The sequence below is a fragment of the Ambystoma mexicanum genome, chromosome 8 (genome assembly GCF_040938575.1).
Source record: "Ambystoma mexicanum isolate Mex_15411 chromosome 8, UKY_AmexF1_1, whole genome shotgun sequence".
Taxonomy (NCBI): Eukaryota; Metazoa; Chordata; class Amphibia; order Caudata; family Ambystomatidae; genus Ambystoma; species Ambystoma mexicanum.
In genome coordinates this window covers 771,916,690-771,930,300 of record NC_090929.1, presented here as the reverse complement: position 1 = coordinate 771,930,300, position 13,611 = coordinate 771,916,690, and positions in this window count along the sequence as shown.

Genomic DNA, 13,611 nt, shown 5'->3' with positions numbered 1-13,611 from the left:
ATCAAGTTTATCTCCCTATGGGATGGGGAGCATTTCATACTTCAGGCCACCATGTGGGACATCAGTTTATACTTCAATAATTTTTCTTTCCCGATGTGCTTTTGAACCTCCAATTGATACCATTATACTTGCACTATCCGATGTCACAGTAGCACAGCATCGAAGAACCAGCTAACAAGTTCAGAAAATGACCTGGATGAACACAGTGATGGGCATTAACATCTTCACGATTGCTCCTAGCCATGACGGGCACAGTCCTCCTTCCTCCTTCTTGCGAACACCCATGCCATGGACGGCTGTAATTATGTGGGATAATGATGCATTCTCTGCACCCTCTGGAGGCACAAATGTACAACAGAAATCGCCAAATTGTTTGCTAATCCCACCCTCTATCACTGTTAACATGTCCAGCACATAGCGATTTTGCATTGTCATACGTCTTAACACCCACAACTCGACCTTGATCATGTTGAACCCATTCTCTGTGTCGTTCGCGAGCTGGACCAATTCCCACCTCACTATTTGCAGCCCTTTTGCATTGGCTGCACTCTGCACTCCCGGCAACAGTAAAGAGGTGAAAAATGATTCTGCTGAAATGAAAAGCCTATATACTTCTGGTATTTCAGCAAGCAATGTGGAAGAGTCTTTAGAAATTTAATTCAATCTTTTCATCCTCTGCGGTTGTTGGAACTGTCCATTCCCTAGCCAGATGTGGGGCTCTTGTGTGGGTACCAAACTCCTATCTTCATTTTCCACGGTGGGGAAACTATTTGGCCCCTCTGCAGGCAGTACTCCCCCCCCCTTCAGGTGTTCTTCTGGGATTACTAATTGTGCTGAATATAACGTGGCCAGCGTACAACAGCCCCTCCATGATGCTGGGAGGTGAAAGTAAGCTAGTCAGCCACAGATCCAGTAGTAATCCATCAGCACTGCCGTTCCTTTCTTCATGTCTGTGATCAAGAGGGTTTTATTACAATGTTCATTTGTGACATCAAAGACTGTACCTTTACTGCAGAAACAGAGTCAATATTCTTCTTCCTTGTGCACTCACACCAGCTTTTCCGTTGTTGCAATCCACGTCAGCTTTGCGATATGGTCTGTCTGGGTTTGCGCACAGAAGTTTACCACTCGCGCTATCCTTTCTATATGCTATAAGTCCTTCTGCCAAGCATGGTATTGTAATATCCTGCCAATTATTATTGACAAACCTCTGGCCCTTCACCATCAGATAGAGTAACTCCATACACTTGATGTTTCTTGGCTCTTCATGGATTTTACAAAATCTGGACCCACCAATTTCAGTTGCACACTGTGTGCCTGGACCATTCCTTTTATTCTGCATAGCGCAAGATGAAGCAGGAATTGTGCCTCTATAATTGGGACCGCTTGTGGTACTAACCCCTTGAGAGTCCCTGACATGTGTGGAATGAGTGAACACACATAACAGCTTCCATTCACAGCGTTTCTCCCCAAACCATTCATATCAGAGTACCAGGAGCTAGTGAACTCGGGGTGATGAATATCCTCAATCTCATCAAAACCCAGTCCTTGATATGTTTCATACCTTTGATGTGCCTCTCTTTGTAACGCTCACCTGACTCCCACGGAGGCGCTGGCCTGGTTTGCGCTGCTGTGAGCTCTTCTAAGGTGATGCGCAGCGTTCGGAAGACGGACTGGACCGGGCCCCCCAAATCTGGCTTGATCTGGCTCGCAGAAGTATCGTTCTGTAGGCGAAAATAGGGGATTAACTGTCTGCGGGGTAATGCAATCGGCCTCCCACTTTCCCCTCTCACCCTCCTCGAAACCTTTCTGTGATTCCCCGTAGCGTCTCACCTTTTTTTTGGAAGGACGAGCTCTCCATCCTGCTTCTGATGCAGGGGCGCGTTGGTATCCAGTTACTTCACTGGATTTTCGGATTGGTGAGAACCAAACTTGCTTGGCTTCCAGGTAAGTTTTTTGATAAGAGTTTCCCCTTGTGTCCATGCATTAATGTACTAATGCTCGTGTCTTTTTCCCCATAGGGGCCGGGGTACGGAATGCCGGGGAACAGGCACCGACCCGAGATGAGAGGTGAAATCCTTGTAGAAATCAGGTAAGTCTTTAATTAGCGTTTTTTGGTAATGTCTTTTCATTTGCTCATTAACGCTGATGTCTTTTTTTCCCCTTAAGGGCCGGGGTCCGGAAATGCCAGGATGTGGCGCGGACCCGAAATGAAGAGGGAATGAATCAACAGATAAGTCTTAACATGGAGATTTAGCTTTCCTTATTCCCTTCTCTCTCTCACCTTTTGTTTCTTGTCTTTTTTCCCCTAGGCGCTGGGGCGTGACTGCGAATCCAGATGATCACTGCAGAACATGGAGGCGCCCTGTGAAGGTGAGTGGAATGCGGCGCTGCAGCGATCGACGCGATGAGCTTTTAAATAAAAGTCTTCCTTTTCAGGGTTGTCGGCAAGATGTCTCCGGGATGCAGATTTAGCAGGTCAGGACTTTTCCTTCTTCTGTTCTCTTCTTCTCTTCCTTTGCAGGTGATCCAGGAAGCTGGCAGGCGTGGCAGAAGTCAGGATGCAGGAGCAGACACGGTGAGCGTCCAGCTGCTAGATGCAGAAAAACGCGAAGCACGTGTGGCTGTTTGGGTGGGGTTTAAATAGCCTTGGAAGAAGTTCCAGGTATGTATCCTTCCTCCAATCAGGTATGTATCCTTCCCCGACCACGCCGGATGGTAAATTAGTCCCACAGGTAAAGTAGTTCCTTTCAGGCCTCAAGAGGGCCTGGATCCTGCAGCATGGTCTGCATCAGATAAGTGCACCCAAGCACTCCCATAATGAGCCTGGCGCCTATGGCGCCAGGACCGATGTCTTTTATGAGCCTGGCGACACTGTCCGAAGGGCCCCTATATGGGGTTGCTGGGTCCTTCCTTGGGGACTGGATGTCCGCTTTCGGGGACGCAGGGCTTGAACCGGCTCCCCGGGAGCGGGCATCATGACAGCACTCTCCCCCCAATGCCCCTCTCAAGGTTGTTCCCTCCGGGGGTTTTGTTTTGTCTGGGAAGAGTCGGTGGAATTTCCTGACTAATTGAGGTGCATGCACATGGTCGCTGGGTTCCCACGACCTCTCCTGAGGTCTGTACCCCTTCCAATCAATTAGGTAGAACAGTTTTGACCTAAACATTTTTGAGTCTAAAATGTTCTTCACTTCGAATTCGGGCTCCCCGTCTATTAGAATAGGTTCTGGAGGTTTGAGTAGTCGGGTTCCGGGTACCACTGGTTTCAGAAGTGACACATGAAAAACAGGGTGAATTCACATACTAGCTGGTAAATCAAGTTTAACAGCCACTGGGTTAATTATTGCCGTAATAGAATAAGGTCCCAGATATTTTGGGTTAAAAGTTCGAGGCCCTTTGAGTGGTAAATGTCTGGTAGCTAACCACACTTGATCCCCAATCTGATACGGAGGTGCTTCACTCCGATGTAGATCAGCATTCTCCTTGTATTTTCTCTTGACTTGTTGTAAATGCGTAGTTGCCTCTTTGAAGGCTTGGGTAATTGTAGAGTGCAGATGTTCTACTGCAGGCATTCCGAGGTTCTGAGGTGAGTCAAGGTTTGAGGTTCGAGGGTGATGCCCAAACAAAGTATACAAAGGACTGTGGCCAGTTCCAGAGTGTACCGAATTATTATATGCGTATTCGGCTATCCAAAGAATGTCTTTCCAGTTGCTTTCAGATTGCTGTAGCATACACTGTAAGTACTGCTCAAGGGTCTGATTTGTCCTCTCGATCTGACCATCGGTCTGAGGGTGGTGACTGGTCGATAATCTTACGTCGATCTGCGCCATTTGCGCCAGAAGTGGGAAATGAATTGGCTTCCCCGGTCAGAGATTAGTATAGATGGGAATCCATGTAGCCGAACAATATTTTCGAGGAATTCTTTGGCTAGGACAGAAGCTGAAGGCAAACCTTTCAAAGGAATAAAGTGGGCCATTTTGGAAAACAAATCCACAATTACCAGAATAGTATTGTACCCCAAACAAGGAGGCAGGTCCGTAATAAAATCCATTGATAGGGTGTGCCAGGGTGCTGGCGGTATGTCTAGAGGTTGAAGGAGACCGGCTGGTCTTTTCTTTTGACTTTTATTTTGGGCGCAAACACCACAGGACATCACAAAAGATTTAACATCTTTTCGCCAAGAGGGCCACCAAAATTGTCTTTTCACCTTTTCCTCTGTCTTGGCAATACCGGGGTGTCCCTCTATTAATGTATCATGATAACGGGAAATAACTAGTTCGTGTAATTCCTTATGTGGCAGGAATAAGCGTCCTTGGAAATAAGGTAAACCATTATCTATGGTAAAGTCTGATCCCTTTTGTATCCAATCCTGTAAGGTTGTAGGGTCCAAGAGTTGTTTCACTCTGGCTTGAATGTCTTCAAGCGTCTGTAACGAAGTCATACCTAGAATCCTCTGTTCGGGAATTATTGGTACTGGTTCTGAGTTTGTATCAGATTCTCCCATTCCATTTCGGGATAAGGCGTCTGCTTTGCCATTCTTGCAGCCAGGTCGATAGGTAATCACAAAATCAAATTCAGCGAAAAACAAAGCCCATCGGAGCTGCCGTGATGACTGAGCCTTGGCGGTTTTCAAATACTGTAAATTCCGGTGTTCAGTGATCACTGTGATGGTATGTCGAGCGCCAAGCAGATAATGCCGCCAGGCTTTAAAAGCGGACTTAATGGCTAACAGTTCTTTGTCAGTGATTGCATAATTAACCTCGGGTGCCGAGAATTTTCTGGACCAAAATGCTATGGGATGCAGTTGGTTGGTTTCGGGATCTCTTTGGGACAGGACAGCTCCCATGGCTAGGCTGGATGCGTCTGTCTCGACGACATAAGGGAGATCTGGACGCGGGTGTTTCAATATAGGTGCGGAGGTAAACTTAGCTTTTAAATCCTGAAAGGCCTGCTCAGCTTCTTCAGACCATTCAAAACGTTTATTTTTTCTCAAGAGTGCAGTAATGGGTTGTACCACACGTGAAAATTCCGGGATAAACCTGCGATAGAAATTGGCAAAACCGAGCATGCTTTGAACCCCTTTTACAGAGCTAGGTGATGGCCATTTGAGGATGGCATCCACTTTTCTTGAGTCCATTCGGACTCCATTGGGTGTCAGGATGAAACCTAGAAACTCGACTTCTGTGGTATGGAAAACACACTTCTCCAATTTAGCAAATAGTTTGTGTTGGCGCAGTTTTTCAAGTACTGCCCTGACGTGTTTTCTGTGATCAGATTCCGAAGAGGAGTACACCAGAATGTCATCGATATATACGACTACACAAACATCGATGAGTTCCCGAAGGACATCATTCATGAAGTATTGGAAGGCAGCCGGCGCGTTACACAATCCGAAAGGCATCACCTGGTACTCAAATAATCCGTATTTAGTACGGAAGGCAGTTTTCCATTCGTCGCCTTCTTTAACTCGTACCAGATGATAAGTCCCCCGGAGATCTAACTTGGTGTATATGCAAGCGTCCTTCACCTGGTCAAGGAGTTCAGGGATCAGAGGCAGAGGATAACGGTTTTTAACCGTTATCTGGTTCAATGCGCGGTAATCGATACAAGTTCTAAGGTCGCCTTCTTTTTTGGGCACGAAGAACAAAGCCAAGGATGCCGGGGACTTTGACGGGCGAATAAAACCATTAGCTAGGTATTGATCCAAATATTGTCTCAAATACAGGTTCTCAGGTTCGGTAAGGGCATAAATCCTGCTACAAGGGGGTTGTGCACCGGGCACCAGTACGATTTGCCTTTATTGCATGCAACCGCTTAGGCTGTTCTGGATCTACGAGAACCATTGGCACAATGAAATGCGAGGTCTGAGAGTTAGTTTTCAAGCTTGGCAAGCAGACCCCTACGCTTGTCGGGCGGAATCGTTTCCCGAAACAGAGTCTTCATGGTTTTTATAAGCGGCTCCTACCGCCTTTCGGGGCGGTTTTGCCAGGCAATCTCGTAGAAAGTGTCCAGAATTCCCACAATAAAGACATAATTTTAACTGCCGCCTCCTTTCATGTTCCTTTTGAGTTAAGGGTCCTTTAACCCCTCCAATTTGCATAGGCTCAGAGACATCAACTCCTTTGGGGTTAGCATGGGTCTTGACCAACACCCGGGTCTCAAACCTGGACCGATCTGCTTTTCTGTTTTGAAGTCTGTGATCCAATTGGACCACTAAGTCTATATACTCGGTGCATTCTTGGGGCGGATTTACAACTTGGGCCAAGACATCTTTAAGTTCTCCGCGTAGGCCTCGATAAAACAACGTGACTCTTTTATCCTCTGGCCATCCCGTTTCCACAATTAGTCTATTAAAGGTTGCAATATAGGATAGGAAGTCCTGATTGCCCTGTCGCAGGGATAGAAGTTCGTCATTCAGAGCCTGCCCCTGAGAGTGTCGAGCAAATAACCTTTCCATGCTTGCTTGAAACCCTTGAAAATCACGGAGAATCGGGTCATCTTGAGTAACCAGTGGAACTGACCAATCGGCAGCGCAGCCACTGAGATATGACAATACAAAGGCTACCTTGATCTGATCATTAGGGAAGGCCCCAGGTCTGCATAGGAAGTGCAAACGACACTGATTCATGAATACGGCGAATCGTTTGGGGTCCCCAGCAAAGCGTTCGGGTGGGGCCAGCGGCATGTTTCCAGGTAGATTAATCTGCACAGGGTTACTGGAAATCACAGGAGCGGGGTTCCCTCCGGAACCGGGTAGAGGAGTTTGCCCAGCTTGACCTTGCAAAAAGCTGTCTGGCCACGCCATCACATCTTTCCTTTGATATTATTAATTCCCTCCTGAGGGCATTAGTCTCTTGACGAGCGGTATGTACTTAGGCCCGTAATTCCCCCAGTAATTGGGCCAACTGATCAGTCTCAGAACTTTCCATAGCGCCTGGGTGGGAATTTGTAGGAAGGCTTCGTGTTCTGTAACGCTCACCTGACTCCCACGGAGGCGCTGGCCTGGTTCGCGCTGCTGTGAGCTCTTCTAAGGTGATGCGCAGGGTTCGGAAGACGGACTGGACCGGTCCCCCCAAAATCTGGCTTGTCTGGCTCGCAGAAGTATCGTTCTGTAGGCGAAAATAGGGGATTAACTGTCTGCGGGGTAATGCAATCGGCCTCCCACTTTCCCCTCTCACCCTCCTCGAAACCTTTCTGTGATTCCCCGTAGCGTCTCACCTTAGGATTTGGAAGGACGAGCTCTCCATCCTGCTTCTGATGCAGGGGCGCGTTGGTATCCAGTTACTTCACTGGATTTTCGGATTGGTGAGAACCAAACTTGCTTGGCTTCCAGGTAAGTTTTTTGATAAGAGTTTCCCCTTGTGTCCATGCATTAATGTACTAATGCTTGTGTCTTTTTCCCCATAGGGGCCGGGGTACGGAATGCCGGGGAACAGGCACCGACCCGAGATGAGAGGTGAAATCCTTGTAGAAATCATGTAAGTCTTTAATGAGCGTTTTTTGGTAATGTCTTTTCATTCGCTCATTAACGCTGATGTCTTTTTTTCCCCTTAGGGGCCGGGGTCCGGAAATGCCAGGATGCAGCGCGGACCCAAAATGAAGAGGGAATGAATCAACAGATAAGTCTTAACATGGAGATTTAGCTTTCCTTATTCCCTTCTCTCTCTCACCTTTTGTTTCTTGTCTTTTTTTTCCCTAGGCGCTGGGGCGTGACTGCAAATCCGGATGATCACTGCAGAACATGGAGGCACCCTGTAAAGGTGAGTGGAATGCGACGCTGCAGCGATCGACGCGATGAGCTTTTAAATAAAAGTCTTCCTTTTCAGGGTTGTCGGCAAGATGTCTCCGGGATGCAGATTTAGCAGGTAAGGACTTTTCCTTCTTCTGTTCTCTTCTTCTCTTCCTTTGCAGGTGATCCAGGAAGCTGGCAGGCGTGGCAGAAGTCAGGATGCAGGAGGAGACACGGTGAGCATCCAGCTGTTAGATGCAGAACAACGCGAAGCACGTGTGGCTGTTTGAGTGAGGTTTAAATAGCCTTGGAAGAAGTTCCAGGTATGTATCCTTCCTCCAATCAGGTATGTATCCTTCCCCGACCACGCCGGATGGTAAATTAGTCCCACAGGTAAAGTAGTTCCTTTCAGGCCTCAAAGAGGCCTGGATCCTGCAGCATGGTCTGCATCAGATAAGTGCACCCAAGCACTCCCATAATGAGCCTGACGCCTATGGCGCCAGGACCGATGTCTTTTATGAGCCTGGCGCCATAGGCGCCAGGACACTGTCCGAAGGGCCCCTATATGGGGTTGCTGGGTCCTTCCTTGGGGACTGGATGTCCGCTTTCAGTGACGCAGGGCTTGAACCGGCTCCCCGGGAGCGGGCATCATGACACTCTTTTCATTCTTCCATACATATTGTCAAGGATGGCCGCTTTGACAGTACTGCCAGAAATAACATTAAACCTTTTCATAGTGGTAGACAATATGCTATTTAATGTAAACAACCTGTTCTCTGATTCTTTCACAGACATAACCTGCATATTAGAGTCCTTAAATCGATTTCCATTATTATTGTTAGTGTTCACATTAGTACTGATATATGTACTTCCATTCGTATTATTAACATTTACATGTATCGTTCCATTTGGATAGCCTTCTTCCCCCATTGCCCCCTTTATAGGACCTCCCCCTATAACACCCTCTCCTCAATACACTCCCAGTACTACTAGAAATATCACACACAATCCTCCAGCAATTACTGACCCACATAATAGATATATGTCCACAATCTCTCTCATTCTTGTCTGTACACCTCGGGTCCCTACTTAAGAAAATGTGTACATCAGTTGTGTCCATCATCCTTTTTTAAAAAATAGAAGTACACACACACAAGACAACAAAAAAGGGAAAAATGTAGAAGACTTACTCTGTACAAAAAATAAAAGAAACAAGAAGGGGTAAGAGAGAGAGTGAGGGAGAGAGGGAGAAGGAGAGAGAGAAAAAGTGCTCACAGAAAAAGCAAATGCAGAGCTAGCAGTTGAGCTTTGGCCTGCCACTCAGACGTGCCCCCACACCTGTATCGACCCTAGACAGGCCAGTGTGAGAATTGGGGTACGAGTACTGTTACTCCTTCTTTTAAGATAACTGATGCACCACTGTGCTCTCTGGAGGTGCCCTATGAATTTCAAAGAGGTGGACCCAGTAGGGCAATTCCTTCACTTTAACTGTGAGCGGAGTACAAAACACCACCTCATACGGGACTTGAACAGAGGGTTGTTCCACCTGCATACAAAATTGCGAAAATAAATATAGTCCCCAGGCAGCAGTGGTCGAGTTGTTATGTGCTCAGGATCTGTCACTGTAGTATGTTCAACATCTGGCATCTATGTTGTCACAATCCTGGGTGGTGCAATATGGTGGGGGGCACATTAAATGGCCCAAGTTAGTGTCATCAAATATTCTTTGAATTCCTCTCCTAACACCGCTGCAGCCCTACGTGCATCAAAAGACCTTCTTACAGGAGATATGGGAGTATGCATACGCAGGACATTGACCACCTCATTAGGTGACAGATGGTGATCAGTACTTGGTTGCGTGCGTAAACTGTAAAGGGCCAGGGGCAAACCGTGCACCCTAGTTTTTCTTCAACGTGGTACACAATTTGGATAACATGCTCTTAAGGAGGTCAGTTATTCTCTCCAGAACGCCATTGTCCTGTGGGTGATAAATAAAACACATCGATGCTTGATGCCAAGTAGTGCAGTAACGTGTTGGAATAACGCATTGAAGAAATGTGTGCCATTATCTGACCTCAAAACTTCGCACACCCAGTGTGGAAAAATATCCCGCACTAGAAACCTCACAGCACACTTGGCATGCAGGTGCGCACATGGCCCTGCTTCCACCCACTTCGAGAAAGGACAAACCACAAAAATGAGGTACCTATATCCATTACAATACTCACCTATATCAGCGTAGCCTATGTGTAATTCACGGAATGGCCCAGTAGGGTGGGGGAAGGTACCCCGTAACGTTTGTAGTGTCATCCCTGTACTAAAACCTTGACATGTGGTGCAATGTATGACCATTTCTGTAATTCTTTTCTGAATGTTTGGTGTGAACCAGTCCTTCTGTATGTCTGCTGCTATGTGTTGCTTCGAACTGTTAGACGGGTAGTGTAATTGTGCAAATGCTACTGGTAGCAGCTCATCGGGCATTACTGTCTTTCCAGAGCTCTCCTGCCTCCATGCCAAATCTGTTGGAGACTGCTTACACCCTCTCCATAACCACAACTCCTTCTTCTCAGGTGCTCTTCCTTGTAGTTCGATAATCTGGTAGATGGGCAATGCTGAGTAAAGCACTGGATGCTCGTTTGCTAGTGGGACAGTTACAAAGTACTCCGTGGGTATTTAATTTGGCAGATATGCTGCCATTTCAGCTGCCATGTCGGCAGCTGCGTTCCCCCTCAATATTTTGTCTGTCCCGTGAGTATGGGTGGCACACTTGACGACCGCTACAACAGATGGCTGCGATAATGCTTCTATCAGCATTTCTAACAGCCCGACATGATGCACTGGGGATCCATCTGCCCACCGAAAACTCCTCCTCTTCCAGCAAGAGACACAGGCATGTACTGTTGTTGTAACGTATGCTGAGTAGGAGTATATTGTGGCATGGCACCCTTGTGATGCTCTCAAAGCTTCGATGAGTGCCACAAGTTATGTCGCTCATGCACAATAGTGTGTAGGCAACCTTTTCATGACCACCATCTGGTACTCCCCTCCCTCAAGTCGTACCACTGCTGTGCTGTCAGTCTCTATCCATACTCCTGATTAATTGTGGACAATCCATCAACAAAATGTATCTCACCCTCTGTCAATGCACTGTCCCTTGCTTTGGGAGTGTTATCCTCCTCCCCTCATATGTGGCACAATCGTGCACCCTCAGGTACTCTGTATTAGGCATGTCTATCAAAAAAGGTGGCAGGATTCATTGTCTTAAACATAACCACAAGAATATGGGTTTTAGAGATGATGATCTCCTATGCTGATGACCTTTGAGTAGTCAGGGTAGATTTTGACCTTTGTAGAATAGCATACAAAGAATCTTCTACAAACAATCGTACTGAACACCCAATTACGATCATAGAACTTTTCTCAATAGCAAAGGCAGCAGCTGCTAATGCTTGTTTGCACGTAAACTGTCCTTGAATCACTGCATCCAGAGTGCCACAATAATAGGCCAATGGCTTGTAGCCCATCAAGCTTTTTTGCATCAACACTGCTGTCATAAACTGATCATCAGAATGTGAAAACAAATAAAATTCCTGTGTATAATCCGAGGTGGGCAATATGGGTGCCGAACTAATCACTTCCTTTAAGTTTCAAAGTGTCTGATCATTTCAGCCGTCTACTGTAATTTGTGGTCCTTTGTCTTTTGTGCTTCCCTAAGGGCCTGTAGAAGTGGTCTTGTGTATGCCGCATAGTCTAGAATCCAGGCCTGACAGTAATTACATAGGCCCAGAAATATCTGAATCGCTTTACCTGAGGCGGGTCTGGGAGTGGCGCGCACTGACGCTGCCCTGTCGGGTAGTATCCTCTTCCAATTCACTGATATGAACTACCCAAAATAGATCACTTCCTGCTGGCAATATTGTAATGTGGCCTTATCAACCGTGTACCCCTTACAGGACAACAATTGTAGGAGTGCAATGGAGTCCCTTCGGCAATGCTGTTCACTGTCACTACACACCAGCAGATTGTCCACATATTGGATAATTGTGCTAGGCACATGAAGATTCCCTAGATCGGCATGCAATATCCTGTTAAATATGCTTGGGCTCTCACAGTACCACTCGGGTAATCTAGTGTGTTTGAACCACATCTGCCCCTGTGTAATTGCTGTGAAGTACCTCAACTCCAGACGGAGTCGAATCGAGAAGAATGCATTTTTCAAATTCACTACAGTAAAATATGTGGCTTCTTTGGGGATGGAAAACTAAAAACTTGCTGAGGCATAAGAACCCTCGTAAGGATAATAGGACTAAAGAAGAGAGAAAGGCTTTAATATCTTTACAGAACAACTCAACCTTTCTCATGAAACCTGCCGATAAAGGTGGAGGCATTGTTCTTTGGGATAAACATCTATATGAAAATAAAGTTGAACTGCAATTACAGAATCACCTATTCTATCGTAAATTAGATAGAGATTCTTCATCTCGCATTAAAGAAGAAATAAAAAGTCTTATGGACCATGCCTTAGGCGAAGGCTGGATAGAACAAGATGAATTTCTTTTTCTAACCAATACCAATCATAACATCCCAGCTTTCTACCTATTACCCAAAGTTCATAAAAACGTGATCGCCCCCCACCCCCGGCTGACCCATTGTCTCAACCATAAACTCACTTCTGGAACCGCTTTCTATCTATTCTGACTGGTTCCTTCGGCCTTTTGTGAGATCGATGAAATCATTTGTTAAAGATACAACAAGCATGATCAATCTGCTGAAACTTGTATCAGTAGAAAGGGATACCATTTTGGTGACATTAGACGTCACAGATTTATATACAAGCATACCACAAGCAGAATGTCTAAGAGTTATGGAACTCTTTCTGAATAAACACACACAGACTTTAGAAAAAGTTCTGACAGTTTATTTTGGAATGCATAAGAATTGCACTCACTGAAAATGTCTTTCTATATGATGGGGTTTTCTACAGACAAGTGCACTGAACTAGCATGGGGGCAACCTTTGCCCCGGACCTGGCCAACCTGTTTATGGACGTTTACGAAACCGCGTCTATATATCACCCAAATAACCCATATAAGACCAACATTATTAAATGGTTACGATATAGAGATGACGTTTTTATGATCTGGCAGGGAGAAATCGATGATTTAAACATCTTTCTGATATGGCTAATGACATATGATCTATATGAATTACCCTTTCTTGATCTACTGATACGGAAGACAGATACAGGCCAATTGATGACCAATCTTTATCTTAAACCAACCGATAAAAACACACTATTGAAATACAACAGTTTTCACCCACTAGGATTACGGGAAAACCTTCCTGTTGGCCAATTTCTTAGGGTGAGAAGGAATTGTTCTAATATGAATGACTATATTAAAGAAGGAAAAGATCTGAAGCTAAGATTGAAAGCATGTGGTTGCCTGAGAAAAGTGACGCATTCTGCCTTCAAACGAGCACAACATACAGACAGAGAAAGATGCCTACACCCAGAAGAAAAGATTCAGGAAAGCAGAATAACCCTTCTAGCACTTTCAGCCCAATTAGTAACAGACTCAGGAGAATTATAAAAACACTGGCACATGCTATTCTCATCAGATTTTGTGCCTGCCACCCCTAGATTTGCCTTCAAACGGCAAAAAAACTTCAGGGATATTTTAGTCCACACATATCCAAATAAACAAGAAGTAAGTATACAAACAAAACTTTGGGGGCTTCCCCCTGTTGTAGGCCATTTTAAATGCAGCCAGTGCTCTGTAGGTTTCCTCACAAAAAATGTAAAAACTATTGAATGAAACGGCAAATCATAGGGACTACGAGAGTTCTCAAATTCTAATGGCGATTGGCTAATGTACGGCATT